At 38.7% G+C, this 26966-nt stretch overlaps 1 long non-coding RNA gene and 1 other non-coding gene across 2 annotated transcripts in view; both read right to left on the bottom strand.

Annotated features, from left to right (window-relative positions):
- Positions 1 to 21, bottom strand: part of LOC122817448 — a 107-nt gene extending 86 nt beyond the window's left edge. The window contains exon 1 of the small nuclear RNA XR_006367265.1: positions 1 to 21. This exon is cut by the window's left edge and continues 86 nt beyond it. This is a non-coding gene — a small nuclear RNA (U6 spliceosomal RNA).
- LOC122816422 overlaps positions 1 to 26966 on the bottom strand; it is a 623953-nt gene that overhangs the window by 323206 nt on the left and 273781 nt on the right. The gene's annotated exons all lie outside the window — the stretch shown is intronic.

Here is a 26966-nt window from a genome sequence, read left to right as displayed (position 1 = left end):
ATATGCTGCTGAAGTAAGCATTAGGAGTAATGAAATAAATTTCAATGCTTTAACATCTTGGCTCTCACTGCAAAAAGTTCATTATGATCAACCCACCTATATCGACATTAACTAAATAAATAAGGTATTGCATAAAATGCCACAGTTATTTATTCATGTCAAATAACTCATACTGTTAACAAACTGAAATAGTTGCAGATCATGTAAACTGTGTTCCAATGACATAGCATCATACTAAGATTTTTTTTAGATTTACTTGTAGAAGCCATTTATAGAAATTGCCCTAACAAAATAACAGCACAGTAAACTTAAGACCTGACAGACATAAAAATGTGAGCTGTTTACATGTAAAATCTTTGAAATGCCGTTAAGGAAGAATTGCTGGCCAAAAACATAAATAGAAATGCCCGCAGGTTCAGGAAATGCTATTCCTTGCTGACCTGTCACGATGGCTCCCGTGACTCCACTCAGAAAGGCAAGAGCTTTAAGGGTCTGTCAAAACAATGCTGTAAGGAATGTGTAGATTCTGTACTGTTGTACAGGGAAAAATGAAGACCAGACACATGTAATAAGTGAAAAATGGCTACCGCCATTATAAATGGAGAAATCAGTAATTAAAATGTAATGATCCAGGTCCTGTTAAAAAAATAAATAGGGGTAAAATACCCATGCACGTGCATGGTTGTGTGTCCTTGTGTACCTGCGTGTAAATGTCTATGCGTGAGAAAGTATGTGCTCATGTGTAAGCCAAACTTAAAACACAGAAAAAGCAGAAAAAAGTGAAACTGTTTGGTCCGTCCACTAAAGATTAAATCTTTTATTTAAATCACATACATAAGCACTTTCATTGTACATAGTAATAAAACTTCATCAGAGAAATCAACAATTATAAAAATCTCACTTCAAAAGTTAAAACAGTGACATGATAAAAGTTAAAATTTGAAATTTAAAGGCATATACCAAGATATCCCGCTTTCATTGAAATATATCACCAAATACAATTAAAAAAACAGTACATAATTTAGAAAAACCAACCAAACTATCGATAAAAATCCTTGTATATAACAACATAAAAAGTTTATTTCATCTTTTAAGTGCTTTTAACTTTAGTAAAGGGACAATAGAGACATGATCATTCAGCCCAGGACAGTTGTATGCATTCCAGTACAATTGCCAAAATAGTTCTCTTTTTTCCAAGTTTACTGGCCATGGTCCTCCTCTAGCTTTCTGGTCAATCTGTTCTAATACTATAAATGTAAACGTGTGACCAGGAAATTCACTAACATGTTTATAAAGTGCATTAGTGTTCTTTTCCTTTCTGATTTCGTATATGTGCTAGTAAACACATTCCCATAGCTTTTGTTTGGCCTTCCCTATATAGAAAAGTTGACATTCCTGAAACAACACTGCATAAATGAAACCATTAACTGTTATGATTAAGTTTATTTATAATATAAAAAGTTTGTCCCCGAATTATACATTGTTGGCCTGTTTGTGCCCTTTGAAAACAAATCTGCACATTTAAAATCAATATCAATTGCTGTAAAATTATAAAAATTAAAGTCCCTTTTAGTATTCATTAATATATTACATTTCAAATTTTGATTATTATGAGCTGATGTACTCTGTCCCTAGGCATGGAAAAGACGCATCATTAAAGAGGTAAATATGAAGAAGGCAAACTGGCGATTGACATGCTACACTTTAATTGTAAGCGCTTTCGTTGAAGCAAATGCCTCAACTTCTTCAGACAACTCAACACAACACAATACACTCAATATATATTACAATCAATAAGTTAATTAAAACCAATTAAGACAGTATGGATTTAAAGATACAAACACTTAAAAACTGTACATATAAAAATTGACAAAATATATAAACTCTTTTGATTTGTAATATGTCATGTCACCTCTTCTTTGTATAAATAAACAATAAGAATTCTGTACTCATAATAAATAGTGAATTAATATGTACTCATAATAAATACTGAATAAATAACTGTCATGAAATATAAGTGGACACATCCTAAAAGACTCAATATTATAAGTCGAAAGGAATGTAAGGTAAAGCCAGAAACAATTGCAAGTTATTTAAATGGAGCAGTATAGATGAATTATATAAAAACACATCAACTTGTAATTGTGTATAAAATAAGCATATAATCAAAGTCTGTCTACATTATTCACTATCGGCCCTTTTCACCTAGAAAGGGCCTTAAGCTTTAAAATACATTTGATTGAGGCATATTGATTTAAACCTGGTGGCATATGAGCAAAAGTACAAATTTGCCACATAAGTTGACATTCTTCTAATTTAAGTTGCCATGGACCACCTGTCCTACTATATTCAACCTGTTATATAACAGTAAAAGGGAACCTATGTGTGGGATTATCCAAAATGTGTTTAGTTAAATCAAATGTATTTATTTTTCTATGTATACTATATTGGTGTTCATATATCCTCTGTTTGAGTTTCCTTTCTGTTTTTCCAATATAATATGATGAACATTGCTTGCATGGTGCCACATAAACTACTCCTTTAGAATCGTAGTTAAATTTCCCTTTAACTACATAGGTTCTATCTCTGATGGTAAATTTATTGCCTGTTTTAATAAATGTACACTGCTGACAACATCCACACGTTCTCATGCTCATGCCCTTAATTCCTTTATGTTGATCTCTTTGGCTCTCCAATAAACGTTTCAGATTTTGCCCTCTTCTATAAGTAAAACGTGGACCTGCCTCTAATATTTTGTTTAGACTATTGTCCTCCAAAATTATAGCCCAATTCTTAACTAAGATGTCTTTTATGTTCTCAGCATACATAGAATAGGTAATCAGAAAACTGTTACCTATGTTATTATTTGTGTGTATATTCCTCTGGCTAGATTCAACAATAGTCTGCTCCTGAGTTTCCTTATAAATTCCCCCATATCCTTTCTGTACAATGGGTTTAAAATACCCAGAGGTCCTCTTAATAGTAACCTCTTGAAAAATATGTTCAAGAAAACATTCTGGATAACCCCTCCTTAGAAACATGTTCTTCAATAGTTTACATTTTAGTAAGTAATCCCTGTCAGAGGAGATCATTCTGACCGTCCTTACCACTTGCCCTTTCATAACAGCTTTTTTCTGGTGGTAAGGGTGGCTACTTGTAAAATGTAAAAATGCATTTGAGTAAGTAGGTTTCCAATATATAATAGTCCTTTACCTACTATTGGCTCTATCTTTAATCAACTGTATATCCAAAAAATTAATGGAATCAGAACCAATTTGGAAGGTAAATTCCAGAAAATCAGTTAGTTCTGTGATAGCTCTAATAAAAGGTTCAACAGTTAGGGTCTCCCCTTTCCAAATGAAAAACATGTCATCCTGATATCTCCTATACCATATAACATTGTCCTGGAACAATCCATTATTGAATAATAGTACCCTATCCCAATAGGCCATTACACAATTTGCAAAACTGCCCCCACAAGGCGACCCCATCACAACTCCTGTTTTATTGCAAATAAAATTCTCCATTGAAATACATAAAATTGTTAGAAAACACTAACACGAGGAGGGTGTCAACCACATAGGTATCGCTATCATCCACACCTTTCATGTTTAGAAACTCTCTGACCCACTGTATACCTAACTCTTGTGGTATTACTGTATATAGATCCTTTATGTCTACTGTAAGAAAGGTGCAGTTTTCATTGTATTCTAAGTTGTTGATTCCACTCCAAAAAACTCCATGAATCATGGCAAATCTGTGGTTCAGTTTTAATAAGGGGCTTAAGCTTGTTGTCAATAAATTTTGCACATGAATATGTGATTGACCCCTGCCCATCTACAATGGGTCTAAATGGCGGGTTATGAAGATTCTTATGTGTTTTAGGAGAACCAAAGAGGGTGGGTATTATGGGAGCTGGCATAGTCAAATACTGCAGGATATCAATACTAATGCTTCCCTCTAAAAACAAATAATTAAGGTTGCTATTAATTTTCTTGTAAACACTGCTGACCTCATTTAGGCTAACATGTTCATAAGTATCACTTTCAAGATATTCGAGCATTTTATTTACATATTCAGTTTGATCCATAAATACCAGACCTCCTCCCTTATCAGGTTTCATGAACTAACTGATATTCTGGAATTTACACTCCAAATTGGTTCTGATTCCATTAATTTTTTGGATATACAATTGATTAAAGATAGAGCCAATAGTAGGTAAAGGACTATTATATATTGGAAACCTACTTACTCAAATGCATTTTTACATTTTACAAGTAGCCACCCTTACCACCAGAAAAACGCTGTTGTGAAAGGGCAAGTGGTAAGGGCAGCCAGAATGATCTCCTCTGACAGTGACTATATACTAGAATGTAAACTATCGAAGAACATGTTTCTAAGGAGGGGTTATCCAGAATGTTTTCTTGAACATATTTTTCAAGAGGTTAATATATACAACAGGTTGAATATAGTAGGAGAGGTGGTCCATGGGGACTTAAATTAGAAGAATGTGAACTTATGTGGCAAATTCGTTCTTTTGCCCATATACCACCAGTTTTAAATCAATATGCCTCAATCAAATGTATTTTAAAGCTTAAAGCACTTTCTAGGTGAAAAGATCCAATAGTGAATAATGTAGACAGACTTTGATTATGTGCTTTTTTTATACACAATTACAAATCGATGTGTTTTTATATAATTCATCTATACTGTGCCATTTAAATAACTTGCAATTGTTTCTGGCTTTTCCTTATGTTCCTTTCGACTTATAATATTGAGTCTTTTAGGATGTGTCCACTTATATTTCATGACAGTTATTTATTCAGTATTTATTATGAGTACATATTTATTCAGTATTTATTATAGGTTCATAGGTTCATACTAGGCTATCTGCCCTAGGGCATTTATAAGCCTAGCCAGAGTGTATTTGGTTTTCACCACCCATTTTAAATTAATTTTGATATGCCCTTTTTCGAGGTTAGTATACTGTGCCTCTGTCTAACAGTGACACAGAAGTGATACCCGGGGTAAACCTACGATCCCCCATCCACTCATCAAGATTCCTCTTGAAGAGAGTCAATGAGGGACTCTGCCTAACCTGGACTGGGATTTTATTCCAGAGTGAAGGGAGCCTCTGGGTTATGAATCTGTCCCTCTAGCATGTCCTATTTATTTCAGTGCTGAGGTTCAAGTCTCTCGAGCACGTAGCTCGATGGGATTTGGATTTTCTGAGGTGCAGCATGTCCATTAATTCTGGGTTGGACATGGCTTTATACGTCAGGCACAGATCGCCTCTGAGCAGGCGGTATGCCACTGAGTAGAGCTGGAGTTTCTTTAACCGGGCAGCATATGACATCTGTTTGAGCCCTTTGATCCTCTTGGTGAGGTACTTTTGGGGTCTTTCCAGTTGCTGCAGGTGTCTGGTAAGGTATATCCCAAAAGGGGCATTATACTCAACTATGGGCCTGATGAGGGATGAGTAAAGAGGCACGATGACCTCCCCTGATCTAGATGTGAATCCCTTCATGATTAGGTGGGCTATATAAAATGTTTTTCTAACCACTTTGGCCACATGGTTGTCAAATGAGAGATTGCTATCAACTTGGGTCCCCAGGTCCCTAATTACTTCTTCCGTACTTAATGGATTACCACTTATGTGGTAATTTGTGGGCACTTTGTTTTTGTCAAAGGGGATGACTATGCACTTTTTGGCATTTAGCTTGAGGCCATGGCTCTGGCACCAGTTGCCTGTTTCTATGAGGCCCTTTTGGAGGATGCTTGTGTCAGCTGGAGAGTCGATTATGGCTCCCAGTTTGCAGTCATCTGCAAACTTGGTCAGCCACAGTCCTTCTGTGTTGGCCTGTACCTCTGAGAAATATATACCGAACAAGAGAGGTCCCAGGACTGAGCCTTGTGGGACGTCACTTGTAACTGGTTTGGAGTCTGACATGGCTCTAGCAATTCTAACCATGTGGGTTCTGTCCTTGAGCCAGTTTGCAACCCATCTAGTGACATAGGGGTTTATATTTAAGCTGGTGAGCTTATCTATAATGCCCGAGTGGGGTACTGTATCGAAGGCTTTTGCGAGGTCCAGGTAGGCTGTGTGGACCACCTTCCCCTCGTCAATGGCCTTGGTGACTGTTTCAAAGAAATCGACCAGGTTTAAGAGGCAGGATCTGCCCTTAACAAAGCTGAACTGGGTAGGATCCAGTGTCTGTAGGTCCCCAATATCTTTATTTATAAGGTCCATGATGATCCTTTCCATAGCTTTGCAGACCAAGCTAGTCAGGCTTATGGGGCGATAGTTTCCAGGATCCGTTGAGGCACCACCTTTGTGGAGAGGGACCACTGTTGCTGTACACCACTCTTTGGGTACATATCCTGTAGTAAGGCTGAGATTGAACAGTAGTTTTATGCTTGGGTTTAGCTCTTCTTGGAGTTCATGTAGGACACAGCCCGGGACATCGTCTGGTCCCATTGATGCTGTGTTTTTTGCTTTGGAGAGGGCGGCTCCTACCTGAGCATCTGAGATGTCAGGGGGGCAGCACTCTGCTGGGATAGATATTTGCCCTTTTGGTGGGGGGGGGGAGTTTGCGCTGAACCTGTCAGCTAGGATGTTGGCAATGTCTGTGGGTTCGGTGTATTTTTGTCATTTTGGACTAATTCTGAGCATATCTGGGAATTCCCACCCAGGATCCTAACATAACTAAAGAAAGCCTTATGATTATCCTTAGTGTCCTGTGCAATTTTTCTCTCAAAGCTGGCCTTAGACGATTTTATGAGTGCCTGTAGTTTTTTTGCTAATACTGATCAGAGATGCCTTCCCTTTTTGGGATTTTGCTCTATCATGTAGTAGCTTCCTCCTTCTGTTGTATAGTTTGTTTATGGCTGGGGTCCACCAGACAGGATGTCTGCCTTTGGAGGACTGGGTCTTGGTTTTATTTGGGATTGCATGAACCATGCATTCCTGAAGGTGTTCATAGAATGCATTTATAAAGGATTCTGCGGTCTGGGCCATATTTTCCACAGGCCTGGGGGCTTTGAAGGATTCCACCTCGGTTTTGAGGAGTCTGAAATTTGCTTTAGAGAAGATTTTCACTGTGGTTTTCTGGGCAGGGGGTGGGGTCAGGATGTGAATATCCAGTGAGATTAGTTTATGGTCTGATCTTATCAGTGAGGGATACACTTCTGGTCTGGAGCATAGAGTCCCCATGTTGATAATGATCAGGTCCAGTATGTTTTCCCCTCTTGTGGGAGTGGTAACAAGTTGTTCCATAGCATTTGAGTTTATAAATTCTAGGAACCTTTGGGCTAGGGTGTTGGAGCTAGAGTAATGCTCCCAGTCTATGTTTGGGTAGTTGAAGTCGCCCAATATAATGGTGTTTGGAGAGACCTTCATATTTTCCAGTGTTCTCGGGAAGGCCGAGTGGAGTTCCTGGGTTTGGGACAGTGGTCTGTAGCAGGCTATAAACTGGAAGGCAGTTTTACCCACTGTTAGTTGCACATGGATAGTCTCTGATGCTTTGTGCTGTGCCACCAACCTGGAGGTGTGGGTATCTTTGACGAATATTGGTACTCCCCCTCCTTTTGTGGTTCAGTCCAGGTTTTGGGGCTGAAAAACATGGTATGAGGTATAGCCTGGTAGTGCTGGGGTGCTCTCGGGATCCTTGAACCAGGTTTCTGTTACTGCACAGATATCAATGTTTTCCATGCTAAGGAGAGTTTAGAGTGCATGCATCTTGAGGTTTAGACTTCTGGCGTTGAGTAGCACTACTCTTAGTTTCTTATCCCTTGTGATACCTATGGAGGTAGGTTTGTCTTTTGAGCCTTGCCTAAAAAAGGCACTATGGGGGTAGCAAGAGCCTTTGCCAATATCCGAAAGCCCAAGGGTGATAGGTGCAAGCCGTCCCTAGCGAAGCATCGTGGCTTGTCGAGCATGTCATCCCAGGCTGACAGGCATTGGATCCCCTTTGAATGACACCAATACTTAAGCCAATTGTTGAAATTGATCATCTTGTCTTCATATTGTGGCATCATTCTTGGTGAGGGTAAGATGCTACTCAAGGTCAGGGTCATACCGGCCTGGGCTACATGCTCAGAGAGCTCCTCTATGTCTCTTTTCATGTAGTCCAGGGAGGTACGTCTCAGGTCATTCACACCAGCATGGACAATGACTGAGTCATATTTGTACTTGCCTTGGAGTGACCTGAGTGCTTGTGTTATGTGGCGGATCCTAGCACCTGACAGGCAGCTCACCGTGACCTTCTCCTTGTTCAGCTTGGTGAGCGGGATGTCAGTGTGCCTGACGATAGAGTCACCTATTACAAGTGTATCAGGTGTGTTGTTTAGCCTTAAGGGCTGTGACTGTTCGGCACACTGGCTTTGTGAGCTATGTGTTTTGTTTTGGGGTAGTGGTTGCTTGGGTGTCTTCTTTGGAGGTCTCTGCTGCTTAGGCAGATATTTATTTAGAGCCTCCAGTATGTTTTGTGTGTTTATGTGTTTGGTTTGCTGTCGTGGTAGGTCTATGTGAGACTGGAATTGTAGTGAGTGTGGTTTCCTTTTCCTCCTGACTGGTTACGCCAGTACTGAGTTGAGAGAGCTTAGCCTCCAGTTTGGCTATATGGTTGCATCTCTCACATGTGTTGGAATTTGTTGGGAGGAGGAGAGGGTTGTCTGTGTACATGAGGCAGTTGTAACATTGCCTCAAGATTCCCAGATTCACCAGCTGGACCGGAGTGGAGATTGACAACTGACCTTTGGACATGCTAGAATAGTATTGGGAATTCCTTTATAATTGAAAAAAGGGCCAATGGGGAACAAGGTACTCAAGGGGAGTTTGTGAGGGTGTAGTGCTTTTAATTTTTTAGTGCTGACTTATATAATTGCTTTAGTGAGCAAGTGCCAGGTAACTTAAATGCAATGTGCTACAGGTAACTTAAATGCAAAAACGACAAACAGCAACTTTCATTCAAGTGAAACAAGGAAATAAGTACAGTAATCATGCAGATATCACTAGGGATCCAGAGAAGCACTGAAAAGCCACGTTTTAGGTGGAATTAGCATTTCAGGGAAATTACAAGCAAACAAACAACAAGCATACAAACAAAGCTAGATCCAGCAGGCCTGGATCTAGTCTACGCTACAGCAAACAAGGTGTACCAATTTCAGTAAGAAACAGTTCAACTATGCAGGCACTATAAGCCTTTAACCAGAAATTCCCAGCTCAGAAGGGCAGAGTCCAGCCTCTCCTCCCACAAGAGTGCAGACCACGAACCCTCTTAATGTAAAATAACTGGCCTGAAGCTCAAGTGCTTAAACCAGAACTAATACACTTTTAGAATAACAGACACTGAGCCCTCAATCAGCAGTTCCCAACTTAGAAGGAAGTAAGCTACCTGTCCTGCCACCACAGTGCACACCACAAACCTTCTTAATGTAAAACAACTGGTCTGAAGCCCAAGTGCTTAAACTAAAAGGCTTAGAATGAGTTACACCAAGCAGTAATAAATACAACTGAGTACTTTTAAGATGATGCAAAAGCAAAATAAAGTAGGAAGAAACACAAATACAGTAAAAGCAGATACATTTTTTTTTTTGAGTGAGCAAATGAGATGGGCCCAGGAGGAGTATCCAAGTGCAAATTTACAAGAGGGGCGGGCAGTTTCAAAGCCACCAAGATTAACACCAACACAAAAGCAGGGAGGATGGCTGGGGACCTACTGAAAAAACAGTCAACTTCCAGCTAGATATTGCTCAATGCAACACAAACAAATTACTTTAAATCATGTATTATTTGATAAAAGTGCAGATAAAATCTACTTAGCTCCACTCATGCAGGTCTCAGTTGGCCAAAGCTCACAGTTTAAACAGAAAACAATTCACTGTACCACTTGTATAAGACAGAAACCGAATAACAATGAGGTAAACTACCCCCACTTATCACTGGCTATGCAGGTTTTTTAACAAGCCTTAACTGAAAATACCACTTGTATAAGACCTACTGAAAAAACAGTCAACTTCCAGCTAGATATTGCTCAATGCAACACAAACAAATTACTTTAAATCGTGTATTATTTGATAAAAGTGCAGATAAAAATCTACTTAGCTCCACTCATGCAGGTCTCAGTTGGCTAAAGCTCACAGTTTAAACAGTACATCATTTTTAGTGTTTATTTATACAAAGAAGAGGTGACATTACATATTACAAATCAACAGATTTTATATATTTTGATTGTCAATTTTTATATCTACAGTTTTAAGTGTTTGTATCTTTAAATCCATACTGTCTTAACTGGTTTTAATTAAATTATTGATTGTAATATATATTGAGTGTATTGTGTTGTATTGAGTTGTCTGAAGAAGTTGGGGCATTTGCTTTAACGAAAGCGCTTACAATTAAAGTGTGGAGTATCAATAGCCAGTTGCAGAATGTGCTTAGTCAACACCCACCTGATAACAAAGAGAATGTGGATGAAGGCTTAAGTAATGAGAGCATACAGCCGCAAACACCACCTTTACGACACAGTGAAATAATTAAACATAACTAACAACAGGCCAATGGCCCTCAACAACGAGCAGAACAAAATAATAATACGAACACAATGAATAATAACCAGGGTTTTCAGGAACAACAAGAGAACCAACGCAACCAATTGCGCAACAACAGGAACCAGGGGCAACAACGGAGATGCCAGAACCAGAGAATAAGGTGATCCAGGGTCCACAAAACAAACTACAAATCCACATAAGTTCTGAAAAGGATTTTAAAATCTTCAATTTTACAACAATAGACATTGATGTAAAGACAGTTGATGTGTTCGCTAAGGGGCTCTCATTTGTTCCAGATAAGAAAGCCAACTTAGCTAGAACCATCATTGACCTTAAATTGTTTGAAAACTAAATCTAACATGTTTAATGGGCAGTAATTCTTCTCTTACAAATAGTCTTAGAGTTTCTAGCATGTTCACCCATCCCCTTCATGAATCTCTTGCCATTTTTGAAAAGATATGTGAAATGGATTTGAGAGCTGTGTTGTGTAATAAACATAACAATGGGAATTACCATAAAAACATAACCTCTGAAGAACTTAACGTTTTACAACTGTTGAAAATATGCCAAATTAGGGTCTTGAAACCTGATAAGGGAGGAGGTCTGGTGTTTATGGATTAAACTGAATATGTAAATAAAATGCTCGAATATCTTGAAAGTGATACTTATGAACATGTTAGCCTAAATGAGGTCAACAGTGCTTACAAGAAAATTAATAGCACCCTTAATGATTTGTTTTTAGAGGGAAGCATTAGTATTGATATCTGCAATATTTGACTATGCCAGCTCCCATAATACCATTTATTGACTGTAATATATATTGAGTGTATTGTGTTGTGTTGAGTTGTCTGAAGAAGTTGGGGCATTTGCTTCAACGAAAGCGCTTACAATTAAAGTGTGGAGTGTCAATAGCCAGTTTGCCTTCTTTGCTATTTTACCAGTTTGTTGAAGTGTCTAAAGAGGTAAATATGCATAAAAATGTTAACTCACTAACACTGTCTTCAGAATATGCCCCTACCAACCATTCAGAAACCTTTTTAAGAATTATTTAAATACAGTGATATTTCCTGTTCATTTCCATAATATTTTAGCTTTGCTATGCGAACATCCTCTTTATTTCTCAGCTCATTAAACAGTGCAATTCTACAAACAATTGACACAGTATTTTCATTTGCATTATTCAGTTGAAAGATGTTAATAAACATAAATCACAGTCTCCCTGTATTTATATTCACATAAAATATAGTGTAATACTGCTTAATTTTAATATCAACTTAAAATTCCATGGCGTATATAAAATGTACATCAGTTACAATACTAAATCATTATAAAGCCAGCTTATCAATGTCATGGCAAATTCAGCTAGTAGTAATGGAAATAAATATCTTGGCACATCCTTCTTTAGAAATGATGCTGATGAAAAATATTACATACATAAGAATAATATAGACATATCTTCAAGTAGTGATATTCTGAAACATATACTGATTTAGCACCATTAATTAAATTAAGAGTTAGAAAAGTCAAATGAAAAATCAATAAGTGACTAAAGATTTAAGAAAGGCACACGTTATTAACTCAAATAGCTGAGGCAGTAAAAGTCTCCATTAATTCCTTAGCCAGAGGTTGACTATAGTAGGGTACAAAAGACTATGGTAGTTACTGATTCCTGAATAATCTAGGACAGTTGAAACACACAGAGTTACTGGAGGCATCCCTTTGTGTTGAATGTGGAAAGGACACAGGTACATTGAGAACAACATGTTATAAATGTGGAAGATGAGGCACAGGAGAAATGTGCTTAAACTATCAGGCATATTGTGAAAAGTGAGGCAAATGCACCATCGGGACTTTTTGTGTATATCATTTTTAAGTGATACAGCTGGACAGGACCTGTACGAAAAAGAATGTCTTTTAGTTGGAAATTCGGTGGGTGGGAGGTAGAGTACGTTACAAGTGTGTTATTACTCTCTGGTCTGGGAAGTATTACTTCTATAGGTTCATAGGTTCATACTAGGCTATCTGCCCTAGGGCATTTATAAGCCTAGCCAGAGTATGTTTGGCTTTCGCCACCCATTTTAAATTAATTTTGCTATGCCCTTTTTCGAGGTTAGTATACTGTGCCTCTGTCTAACAGTGACACAGAAGTGATACCCGGGGTAAACCTATGATCTCCCATCCACTCATCAAGATTCCTCTTGAAGAGAGTCAATGAGGGACTCTGCCTAACCTGGACTGGGATTTTATTCCATAGTGAAGGGAGCCTCTGGGTTATGAATCTGTCCCTCCAGCATGTCCTATTTATTTCAGTGCTGAGGTTCAAGTCTCGAGCGTGTAGCTCGATGGGATTTGGATTTTTTGAGGTGCAACATGTCCCTTAATTCCGGGTTGGACATGGCCTTATACGCCAGGCACAGGTCACCTCTGAGCAGGCGGTATGCCACTGAGTAGAGCTGGAGTTTCTTTAACCGGTAGCATATGGCATCTGTTTGAGCCCTTTGATCCTCTTGGTGAGGTACTTTGGGGTCTTTCCAGTTGCTGCAGGTGTTTGGTAAGGTACATCCCAAAAGGGCATTGTACTCGATTATGGGCCTGATGAGGGATGAGTAAAGAGGCACGATGACCTCTCCTAATCTAGATGTGAATCCCTTCATGATTAGGTGGGCTATATAAAATGTTTTTCTAACCACTTTGGCCACGTGGTTGTCAAATGAGAGATTGCTATCAACTTGGGTCCCCAGGTCCCTAATGACTTCTTCTGTACTTAATGGATTACCACCTATGTGGTAATTTGTGGGCATTTTGTTTTTGCCAAAGGGATGACTATACACTTTTTGGCGTTTAGCTTGAGGCCATGGCTCTGGCACCAGTTGTCTGTTTCTGTGAGGCCCTTTTGGAGGATGCTTGTGTCGGCTGGAGAGTCGATTATGGCGCCCAGTTTGCAGTCATCTGCGAACTTGGTCAGCCACAGTCCTTCCGTGTTGGCCTGTACCTCCGAAAAATATATACCAAACAAGAGAGGTCCCAGGACTGAGCCTTGTGGGACGCCACTTGTAACTGGTTTGGAGTCTGACATGGCTCCAGCAATTCTAACCATGTGGGTTCTGTCCTTGAGCCAGTTTGCAACCCATCTAGTGACATAGGGGTTTATATTTAAGCTGGTGAGCTTATCTATAATGCCTGAGTGGGTATTGTATCGAAGGCTTTTGCGAGGTCCAGATAGGCTGTGTGGACCACCTTCCCTTCGTCAATGGCCTTGGTAACTGTTTCAAAGAAGTCAACCAGGTTTAAGAGGCAGGATCTGCCCTTAACAAAGTCAAACTGGGTAGGATCCAGTGTCTTTAGGTCCCCAATATCTTTATTTATGAGGTCCATGATGATCCTTTCCATAGCTTTGCAGACCAAGCTAGTCAGGCTTATGGGGCGATAGTTTCCAGGGTCCGTTGAGGCACCACCTTTGTGGAGAGGGACCACTGTTGCTGTACGCCACTCTTTGGGTACATATCCTGTAGTAAGGCTGAGATTGAACAGTAGTTTTATGTTTGGGTTTAGCTCTTCTTGGAGTTCATGTAGGACGCAGCCTGAGACACCGTCTGGTCCCATTGATGCTGTGTTTTTTGCTTTGGAGAGGGCAGCTCTCACCTGAGCATCTGAGATGTCAGGGGGGCAGCACTCTGCTGGGATAGATATTTGCCCTTTTGGTGGGGGGGGGGGGAGAAGTTTGCGCTGAACCTGTCAGCTAGGATGTTGGCAATGTCTATAATACTAGAAGCTGCAGAGCACTAGGAACAAATCATATCATCATTTGCTTTCTGGTGTTCCAGAAGTGTCAAAGGTCAGGCATGTTTACTGCATCAAGTAACCTTGGGGAGTAGTAATAATGCAGCTTATCCTACAATTTCAATATGTAATATTTTGTCATATTTCTTTTAATTGTGCTTCACTGAAAATTAATTCACTTGTATTGTGTGGTACCAGTGTGAGCTGCGGTGGACTTTTCAGTTTTCCTTACTGTTGTGCAACCATGGAGTTGGTATGTGTAAGTAAGGACAGTGGGGGAAGCTTGTCATCCATAAAAGGGGATGTAGAAAGGCTTGTCTCCTGAAAATATGTTTTTTTTAGTATTTTAAGTTACTTATGCTTCATGATGTAAAAAAAAAATCAGTGAAGCATAATTCATGGTATGATGATTCATTGTAACACAGGCAAACAAGCAATATGCTATTTAGGTTTTTGTTACTAAGTACTGCAATGATTACTGTACTACGGAGTATGGCTACAAAATAAAATTATAAAACTCCACAATTTCACTCGGAATTGTTCTCTTTTCACTGAAATTTTGCAAAAGTGTTAACTTATTTAATAGTTTGTTTTCAGACAGTTTTGGTTTGACTGGCTGTTGCAAGTGCAAGATGGACATTTGGTCACTCTTTTCCCATGCTCTTCAGGATTCCATTGGTACACAACAAATTAGAACCAGAAATGGTTCATAAATATCACTAGAAACATGGCAAGCTAGCTATGAACAGCATTAAGATCAGATGGGAATTTGACATTACAAGTAAAAGTGAATGACAATGCAAGACAAGTTAATAAATAAACACATGGAGAAGGTATGCATCATCTGAGTCAGCTGTAGAGATCTGTGACAGAGAAAGAGAAGGACTTGCTGAGAATGCTTCTGTCAGTGGACTACAGGCGTAATGTCTTGGATTATAGAAGGTGATAAAATAATTGATGCCTTGCTGACCTCCAGAGAGATATTTACAAAACATAACACACATAACATAAGGAGTCAGCAAATCCCACTAATCTTGCCGATGAATCAGAAAATAAGATCTGGAAGATCAAATGCTTTTAATCAGTAAAAGAATGATTTGGTAAGGAGTTTATCAAGGCAGATTTTAAGGTATATGATGAGGGATTAATGCACCCTGGTCTAACATCAAGCTGAGTGCAGGAAAATGGGTCAGCCTATGGGAGACCCAAAAAAGGACTGGAAGCAATAAAAAGAAAAATCATATGTGGAACTCACCTATAAAGTCTTTCAGGGTGATCTCTTGTAGGATTGTTAGGTAAGTACTTGACATACAAGTGTATTACTTTGAAAGGACCCTTACAGCAGTCTAATAAATGAGCAGAATAAAACAAAAATCCCCATGTAATTAATTTAATATGGTGGTATACTAAAATAGAATCCATGCTACCTAAGGATTAGCCATGCTTCCCAAAAATATTAAAAAGGCATTGGTCCCTTTGGGTTTGTGAGGGGTATATAAATTTGGCAAATGAGTCATCAGGCATGTCCTTCTCCAATAGTTGATGTCTAGCTCGTGATGTTTTCTGAATGCGTAAACATTTTTAATGCAAGTAGTGCAACTCAAAGCAACTGTAGTATAATATATCCTGAAGGTGCTTGCCCTGAGTGTTTCTTATAGTTGTCATAACAGAAATCAGACCATTGGGCTAACCACTTTATAAGCATCTACTCAGTCACTGACAGGCCTAGTTACCATTGGGGTAACTACTTTATAAGCGTCTACTCAGTCATTGACAGGCCTAGTTACCATTGGGCTAACTTACACTTTATAAGCGTCTACTCAGTCACTGACAGGCCTAGTTACCATTGGGGTAACCACTTTATAAGCGTCTACTCAGTCATTGACAGGCCTAGTTACCATTGGGCTAACCACTTTATAAGCATCTACTCAGTCACTGACAGGCCTAGTTACCATTGGGGTAACCACTTTATAAGCGTCTACTCAGTCACTGACAGGCCTAGTTACCATTGGGCTAACTTACACTTTATAAGCGTCTACTGAGTCACTGACAGGCCTAGTTAGCATTGGGCTAACCACTTTAAAAGCATCTACTGAGTCACTGACAAGCCTAGTTACCATTGGGGTAACCACTTTATAAGCGTCTACTCAGTCACTGACAGGCCTAGTTACCATTGGGCTAACCACTTTAAAAGCGTCTACTCAGTCACTGATAGGTCTAGTTACCATTGGGCTAACCACTTTATAAGTGTCTACTCAGTCACTGACAGGCCTAGTTACCATTAGTCTAACCACTTTATAAGTGTCTACTTAGTCACTGACAGGCCTAGTTTATCTTTCAAGCAACATGGATTTGATTTTGAGAACTATGGCAGATGATCAAAATGCTTTCTTCAAAACCATGTTGATAACAAAAAACAGGATCAACACAGTCAAAAAATGTTTTTCTGTGGAATGCAAGCTCTACTATCCTCAACATATTTGTTTTTTTCCTTGTACTTCTGAACTTAATATAATCAAATGTAAGGTTAATTACCCAAAGTGTATTTCACCAAGTGCCATTATTGCTTCTACTATGACTGATCAAATACTGATTGCTTGGACTTTAACTGGTCAGTCACAACTGCTTTTAACCAACTGATTACCTACACAATAATAAGGCAGGTTAAAACAACCTTTTTTGGAGGTACAAGCACAACCACACATCCTAACTTAACTATGCTAACTCCACGGTCACACAAACATGACAAAAGGGGATTATCTAAAACAGTTCACAGTGGTTTCATCTAACAGTTTAACTGAGTAGATGTAATCAAACAGTTATGCTCTCATGAACTACTGCTCTGCAAAAAATACAGGATAGCCACCATTATTTCCGAATTTCTTCTTCATACTATGCAAGTACTTCTGTTGTTTGGCCCCAGTCATATTACCTCTTAATTTTCTCTGTAATCCCATGGTAAGCATTGGTCTTTTCCTTTTTATCTTTTTGCTGTACAACATCTTACAGCTCATAAATCTTTTGGGTCAGGGTGATACCCACTAAGAAAGCCATATGGAACAAAGGATCATTTGTTGTTAAATAAAGTCATAGTGGAGAATTGTGAAAAGGGGAAGAATGGCATGGACAGAGTTAAAAAAGCATTTTATGGTGTCTCACATTCATGGATAAAGGAGTGCATAAAAATGTATAAGATACACCTACGCTGATAAACTACATCACAGTAAACATGAAACAGTGGCAAACTGCTTTGCAGTTAATCCATGATAAAGGACAAATGATTATTCCTAGGATAAAAATCCAAAGGGGGATATTCCAGGGTGACTCTCTGTCACTGCTCTGCTCTTTTGCCTTGCCCTTAACCCATTAAGCTGTCGGGTTAACAGATTAGGTCATCGCTATAATTTGGCTCCCAGAAAGCAACAAAGTGTAAAGACTTCTCATATTCTCTTTGTCAGTGATTTAAAACTGTATAGCTCATCAGATGAGGAAATGAAAACAGAACTGCAGGTAGTCAAAACTTCTTCATATGATATACAAATGTAATTTGGTCTTGATAAATGTGCAAAATCAACCTTTAAAGCAGGAAATGTGCAGCACCAAGAAAGCATCAGTTTGGGACAAGAATGTGTTATAAAAGAACTTGAGCAAGAGGGAGCATATAAATATTTGGGAATTGATGAAGGATCAACAATAAAACATGAACAAATGTGAATAATCTAAGTAAGTAATATTTTAGAGGACTTAAATTAATCCTAAAAACAGCATTGACATCCAGGAACAAAGTTCAAGCTATAAACCAATTTGCTGTTCCTGTCCTAGATGCATTAATACTGTTTTGACCACATCTACATGCCACCATTTCATCTGCTGAGGTCTTACACAAGGTCCATTCAGACTGTACATCCTTAATGTCTAAAGGTTTATTTGAAAAAGTCTTCTGGAGGCACAAATTGAATTCATCCAACACAGAAATATCAGTTAAGTATTTCTAGAACTCAACTACATATACAGGACTCCCAGATTCATCCAACTGCCACCCTGGCCATCTGACCCAGTTCACTGCCAAATGGTGATCATCTGACAGCTGAGAACCTCTCCCAACCTAACTAAAGACTTAACTTATCTTGATTAGAGGAAAATTGAAGCTAAAAAAATTCCTCTTAGGCACATCTTGCCTGCAGTATCTATTGTAAGACAAATTTAACTATAAAAGTGTTTCAAGCAATCTAGCAATCTTTGGGCTTGGAAAGACTTTGGCTCAAGTGGCAACTCAGTTTTTCACAAGGAGAATATTTTTATAGGCAATGGCTTTTTGGTTACTTTCAAACTGTCTAACACTTTCAGTAAAAAAGAAGAGCTACTCGGGACAAATTCTGCATATTCACAACACATCAAAATGTTGAACTTTGAGATTTGGATGGAATACTAACCTATTTAAGTGAAATAATAGTGTTTTGAAGAGGCGAAGAAGTAAAGGAAGGTAAGACATCATATGTAGAAGAAGGGTGAGCTGTGTTTGTGCTGACCGTGGGTGAGGTATTTCAGTTTAGGTCATGATGTCCCTTTAGGACTTGAGTTTCATTTTCTAGCAAGATAATGTGCAAACTGAATTCACTGGAAAAGACACTGATGCTGGGAAAGATAGAAGGCAGAAGAAGAAAGGAGCAGCACAGAAGAAGATGGATAGACAACATTACTGATGTAATGACAATGAATTTACAGACAACTTAAAGAAGCCACAAAGCCACTGTCACCATATAGGTCTGGCATGCTAAAATTCTTGAAGCTATGAAGAACCTGACATGACTAAATAACTACACAGTAACAGATCGTCTTCTGGATTGGAATATCAGGTGGGAGAGATAAACTGGCAATGTGTTAATCCACCAAAAGCCATGTGCTCAAATGCCAGTAGGTCAAAAGAATATTGTGAAAAAAACTATTGGTGACAGCGGAGTTTTCTCTCTTTTCCACTGCTGTGTGACCTTGGAGTAGATATAAACTTGGTGAGTGTAGGGAGTGTTCAAAGTTTTTTTGATCCATCTGTTTTCAATATGATGGCTGTCAATACAATGTGATGACATTAAACATGTTCTGAATCCGTGGAAAGGTGTATGTGTCCATCTTCCATGCAGAAGCATTGAGATACTGCAAACCGTACCCAGATGCAGAAGACTGGTAATTGCAGGAAGCAGATCTGCAAGAGAGGTCCAACAGTGACGTGCTACTCCAAGAAAAACTGATTTGTTTGGTTGCCACTAATAACACAGCATCAATGATCTGCTCTAGGAGTTGTTTGTTTATTTAATTAGTAGACAAGCTGTCGGGAGAATGATGTTTTGACTCAGTGCCAATTTCCAAATTTTGACCGTCTCCAAAAGAGGTAAGTACTTGTTTGGTTGGTGACAAGTCCATATCTGTCAACTCCTATGATTTAAATATGGCTCTATGATTTGGCCCTCAGATTCAGCATTGTGCCTCCAGGATTTTTGCTGTTTCTCATAGAATCAGACCTGTTTATGAATACATACTTTATTAAATACATTTAATAAACCCATACAAGATTCACTATGAGTAACTATATAAGGTCTACTATATAAAGACGTACTATTGCAAAAAATAAGAAAACGTTCCTCTTTCTGACCCTCTACTATTATTTTTAAAGGCCCAATGCTATGAGTTTTAATGTTTGGAAACTGACAGTTACAGACATGTCACATAGCAGTTGCACTGTCTTTGTTTACTTGAAGGATCTCCAGCTATAGAATAATATAAAATTAATTCAGTGCCTGTGCCTCAGCTCTCATTTCCTTAATATTTACATAAAGACAGTATTCTCTGGCAGTCCATAGCCAGTGAATCATTAGAGAATGCATATGGACTTTTTCCACTCAGGGAGTCACTAAATTGTTTGCAGAATTTTTTTAGACATTAGTGAGCCTTTCTTATATGTCCATTTGCAAGGTACAATCATAATGCAAAAATCCAAATAACACAAGGTACTGCCTTGATGGATCGGAGGGGAAACAAATGCATTTCTTTACTATCATTTGTGGAAGAAATGCTGTGCTGATCTGATCATAAATTCTGTATCTGCTGTGATGATATGGGATAATATGGTGATGGAACTTTTTTAGACTCAGAATGATCCCTGATAGGGAAACAAGTGCTTTACAACTTTTAGATGATGGTTAAATAAATAATGGATGCTTTCTGTGATATGGCAAATCCACATATTTGGATGCCAGCATCATTTTTAACTTTGGGCATATAAATAGTGGGTGGGGTGTGTGATGATATGGGCTAGTGCCAGCATAGCCAGTTGGAGTTCTGTAAAGAATGATATGTCCTTTGAATATCAAACTGATTTACACAAGATGCTTGTGTTACAAGTGCATTGGAACTGTATGGCATGTGAATATCAAACTGATTTATACAGATGCTTATGTTAAAGATGTATTAGAGCTGTATGGCATTTGAAAATCAAAATGCATTTATAAAGTTACTAGAGTTAAAAAATGTATCACCAGTGGGTCCTGCTGGACACAGAAGGAATGCACGTGAGACTGTATGTATGCAAGTTAGCAAAGGACACTCAAAGGGAAGGGGTTAAACAGCTAGATTACTTCTTACTTTAAGAAAATAGTTAATTGGACCATCTGTTGGGCCATGAAAGTGCTTATCTCACACCTCTGAATAGGACTGGAGATGGCATGTCTGGAAGATGCCTTTGTTCATTAGCTCAGTAAAAAGAGGGGAAGCTCCAGGCACTGCCATAAACATTAGCAAAACCTTAAATATGCATCTTATCACATCTATGCTAACATCCTGTCTCAAGCTTCAGAGGGGAATAGTGTGAGAACCTAGAGTCAGGTGACCAGATGAGGTCATTCTGCTAGTCATCTTGAACATTTTAGATATTACAAAGAGAAATTTCTTAGTATTGAGTATTCAGTCTTGGGCCTGACAACAAGAAGGACCATTCACCACATCATCTGCCTTGCTCTATTAAGTAAATAGGGAATAGTAATTCTCCTGGATTTAGTCAGGAAAATATAGTGAAGCTTAACTTAGATATTGCTTTTCTTTATTTGTCTGAGTCTGTCCTTTATTGTTATTGTCAATATTTCCTGTGATTTGAACTCTGTGGTTTTACAGTAAATATATATTCAGTATTTCATGTTCTTTTATTATTTATTATTAAATATATTTAACACTTTTGTTGTGGCTGGTCCTTTTAGAAAGCATTTAACCTTTGAGAGTGCTTATATTTACTTGGTGACACTGTGTGAGCCACTCCTGAAGGCCTAGTTGTCCTGGTCAACTACTACCATTTGTATTTGTATTAATATTACACAGTATAATTGCAAACCCTTTGTTAAGGGCATTAGGAGTAGCTGATTGTGGAGTGTCTGGTGGCAGTGATACCTACCTTATATTCTGGGTAGAAGGGGGCACAGTAGGTAAATCTGTGCCAGCCTTTCCCAGGTGTGTGTGTGTGTGTGTGTGTGTGTGTGTGTGTGTGTGTGTGTGTGTGTGTGTGTGTGTGTGTGTGTGTGTGAAAGCTCATAAACTGTGTGTGTCAGCTACTTGGAGCAAGGACAAAAAGCACTGGGGAGCCTTTTTGAAGCTCTGGAGGGAGACAGATATAAAGAAATTCAGACCCCAGGCTGACTGCATTCCTTGTATGCCCTTAAGGGAAATTGTACTTGGTGCAGAGAGGTGTGCATCTGGAGATACTGAGTGTATCTATTTGTATTCCTAGTGAACGTCCCTCTCCAGTGTCAGTGGTGTGGAGTCAGGCTCTTTGATTACTGGCCCACTGTGGAGGATGTCACATATTGGTGAGCAGTGGTGTGGATATTGAACTTCTGTACCCTGTAAGCAGTTGTCACTAAAGTCTGGATAGGGCTGATATGGGTCTTCATTTGCTGTCCTTTTTGGTACCAAGAAGACACTTTAATGGAACCTTTATCATATTTGTGAAACATTACTCACTGTGTTGCCTTTTGTGTTTAGGAGTTGCAAGGCTAGACTCAAGGCTATACGCAACTTTTCAGAATGATCTGTTATATAGCCTGGGACGTGGTTCTGCAAAACATTCTAGTGTGAAATCTTTGGAAATTACTTACAGCATTCATATATCTGAAGTATTTGGTTGACAGCTTCTGATACAATCTTCAAACTTTCCTTCAGTAGGTAGTTTAGGAGCAGTTGAGCAGGCAGATTCTTTAAATACAGAGGCACACACAACTGAAATATCTGCTTCACAGCAGCCATCATCTTTCTTTCTTTCATTTACATTTTCTTTCATTTACATCTAGTTTATCAAATTTGTAGCAGCTTGTTTAAATGCAATAACAAAAGAGGGGTATATAATACCTCACCATTACATCATCAAGAAGTGGTCACGTTCTGAGATATGTGCGTCTTCTGTTTTTATACACAAGAAGTGTGGATCTCAAAGAGGAGCCCATTATATCAAAATCATGCTTTATCATAACAGAACTTTCTTTATTAGCTACGGATATCAATTTCAGACATTCTTCATTAGTAGCGGAATAAGGCGCAACTCTCGTTGTGCCCTTAACATGGTCTGTTGTGACATTTTGTTAATAAGCCACATGTTTGCTACATATTTAGACATCCTATGAACAAGGAGGAAACGGACAAAATCTTGTTATGAAATCTATCTACTTTCCTTGACTTTTTTTCAGAAAGAAAATTGGAAAATGCAGCTACTGCTAAAAATTATGCCAAGTAAAGTGAAATAGTAGTTAGGAAGGATTTCAAATTCCTGTATAGATCTTGTCTGTCAGAAGGGACACTGTACAATCTGACTTGCTTGTTTTACAGTATTTATTCTGTACCTGGAAATTTATGAGCACCTTTTGAAACTAGCATACATAACAAAACAACAGGGAGGAATAAGACAGAAAAGGAGATGTGAAGGCAAAAAAGAGTATCAGGGATTTGTAGAGGCAAGATTGTTACAGATGGAAATATGTGGTCAGACAGTTGCTAAATTGTTTTTCCAAACATGAATATTTTATCAGACGGTAGTCTTTTATAGGAGGCATGGCTTTTGACATGCCCCTTTGTAGTAGTTCACATTCTAGGTTCTGACAAACTCTTGAGAAAGAAATATTAATTTCCTTTAAACAACACATTTTTCAAACAAGTTTAGATGATAGGAGAATTGTCTGAATTTGATAAGGAAGACTTAATGAAGAGTGAGGTGAGGAATAGTAGAGGGGAAATTGGTGAAGAAATATCATAAAAGCAGGGATTGAGAAGGATAATTATTAACAGAGGGCTGAGTTTCATTTTGGGCCATCCTCTTAAATTTGTGAGGCCATGCTCTAACATGGAAGACACTTTATATATAGTCAGAGATCCACATTTAGACTTATTGATTATTTGTTTTCTTCACAACTAAGAAAAAGTTACACATACTAGTGAGGGATGTTAATAATGAAGGGTAAATGAAGGATAATATTAACATCCTGGCACCATATATCTCTTAAACAGATGAAAAAAATATGCAAGGAATGTGCAATCAGCATAAGTTTTATACGCTTTTTGTATAAACAAATTTAATGTGGGTTTATTTCTGTACTATGGAAATTTGTGTAACATTTTAAATCTAATTGTTTGCTTGTGGCAGGATTATCTAAAGGAATGGTATAAACATGTCTTTATTAGGGTTAAGATAAAATACATTCTTGCTGACGGATTATTTTAACACAGGGAGCATTGGTATGGAGCCTGGGGTAAGAATACGCCCAGATATTTAGTCATGAAGTAAACACATAAATGCCAAGTAACCCCCCCCCCCAAAAAAAAAACAAACAAACTTCAAAGGATCTCAAATATATAGGTTTTAGGAAATATTTACATTCTCTAGTCTAAGAATATCTGCATTACTGCGAAGAAATTCAAGAATCTGCCAGATTCAATTATATACAAAGATTCAAATGTATAAAACAGTTGAAAGAACAGAGCACTGCTACATTATTTTGTGCCAACTACCCCATGACAACTATAACACAGTCTTTCATAGATTTGTTCCCTTCATCTCAATAAGAAATATCTCCTAATCTTAGTATTGAAGTTGCATTTTTCTCTTTAGCATTCATGTCGCCTTTTCCTTTCTTTCCTTTCAAAGTTCATTATTTGTCCTACCTTTGTTAGCCTGTGTAGCTGCATTATTTCTATCCTATCCCATCATGCCATCGCGCCATCATTTCCGTCCTATCCCATCATGCCATCACTGCATCATTTCAATCCTAGCCCATCATGCTATCACTGTATCATTTCCGTCCTATCCCATCATGCCATCACTGCATCATTTCTGTCCTATCCCATCATGCCATCACTGCATAATTTCCCTCCTATCCCATCATGCCATCACTGCATCATTTCTGTCCTATCCCATCATGTCATCACTGCATCATTTCTGTCCTATCCCATCATGCCATCACTGCATCATTTCTGTCTTATCCCATCATGGCATCACTGCATCATTTCTGTCCTATCCCATCATGCCATCACTGCATCATTTCTGACCTATCCCATCATGCCATCACTGCATCATTTCTGTCCTATCCCATCATACCATGACTGCATCATTTCCGTCCTATCCCATCGTGCCATCACTCCATCATTTCCGTCCTATCCCATCATGCCATCACTGCATCATTTCTGTCCTATCCCATCATACCATGACTGCATCATTTCCGTCCTATCCCATCATGCCATCACTGCATCATTTCTGTCCTATCCCATCATGCCATCACTGCATCATTTCTGTCCTATCCCATCATGCCATCACTGCATCATTTCCGTCCTATCCCATCATGCCATCAATGCATAATTTCCCTCCTATCCCATCATGCCATCACTGCATAATTTCTGTCCTATCCCATCATGCCATCACTGCATCATTTCTGTCCTATCCCATCATGGCATCACTGCATCATTTCCATCCTATCCCATCATGCCATCATTGCATCATTTCCATCCTATCCCATCATGCCATCACTGCATCATTTCTGTCCTATCCCATCATGACATCACCGCATCATTTCTGCCATATCCCATCATGCCATCACTGCATCATTTCCATCCTATCCCATCATGCCATCACTGCATCATTTCTGTCCTATCCCATCATGCCATCACTGCATCACTTCTGTTCTATCTCATCATGCCATCACTGCATAATTTCCCTCCTATCCCATCATGCCATCACTGCATAATTTCTGTCCTATCCCATCATGCCATCACTGCATCATTTCTGTCCTATCCCATCATGGCATCACTGCATCATTTCCATCCTATCCCATCATGCCATCACTGCATCATTTCTGTCCTATCCCATTATGCCATCACTGCATCATTTCTGTCCTATCCCATCATGCCATCACTGCATCATTTCTGTCCTATCCCATCATGCCATCACTGCATCATTTCTGTCCTATCCCATCATGCCATCACTATATAATTTCCATCCTATCCCATCATGCCACCACTGCATCATTTCCATCCTATCCCATCATGCCATTACTGCATCATTTCCATCCTATCCCATCATGCCATCACTGCATCATTTCTGTCCTATCCCATCATGCCATCATTACATTATTTCTTTCCTATCCCATCACACCATCACTGCATCATTTACGTCCTATCCCATCATGCCATCACTGCATCATTTTTGTCCTATCTCATCATGCCATCATGCTATGGCACACTGCAAAACATTTTCTTTTTCCTAGCTATGATCTTATATGCCTCTTATGACCTTGGAAAACTTCAATATTTCTTGCAAACAGTATAACATTTCTAACAATGGTGGCCTCCAGAAAAGTGGACCATTCTTCTTATATAGCCTAATTAATTGCATATAAATGAGTATGTACATATCCATTGGGAAGGAAAGAATTTAACGAATGTGTCCTGTGGTCATGGTGGTGGTGGTGGGATAGGATAGGATACAATCACTGCCTTCTCTAATCAGGTATGACACAAAGGCCACTATGTGGCTGCGTAAAGTAAAAGGCTCATGTCAAATTCCAAAACTGCAGTTTTAGACCAAGATGAAAAAAAAAACACAAATAAACTGAACTGTTAACTTAATTGTCCAATGTTATGACAATTTTTGCTTTAAGAATAAGATTTTGGAAACAAGCTACTAGATCATCTGAGGACTGGGGTCAGAGACAAGTTTTTAGAATATGTTCACTTTGCCCTTTAAGCTAATACATTTTTATGTAGTGCTTCCTGACACAGACTGACAATACTTCAGTCTGTATCTTATCTACAAATCCATCTACTTTGCTACAACTATAACTTTATATCTTTCTGATTTTCCTTTTTTATTGATTTTACTCCATGGAGCCTGGAATTAGGTCTGTAAAATAAGGTCAGTGTCCCATTTTGCTATCCTTAGTCTCCACCTAGCTAATAGCCACATAAGAACCATCAACATCTCTGGAGCCTTTCTCGTGGAACACAATTTCAACCTAGGCTTAAACAACCTGCTCTGCTCCCACTTAGGTGCTTTTTAAAATCTGAGTTACTCAATTATCTTCCACATACTTATATACAAGGCCAGCCTTGCTCCACTTCTA

This window comes from Protopterus annectens, chromosome 12.part0, assembly GCF_019279795.1.
Source record: "Protopterus annectens isolate FY-2018-M chromosome 12.part0, PAN1.0, whole genome shotgun sequence".
NCBI classification, from domain to species: domain Eukaryota; kingdom Metazoa; phylum Chordata; order Ceratodontiformes; family Protopteridae; genus Protopterus; species Protopterus annectens.
This window is presented reverse-complemented; position numbering and strand designations above follow the sequence as displayed.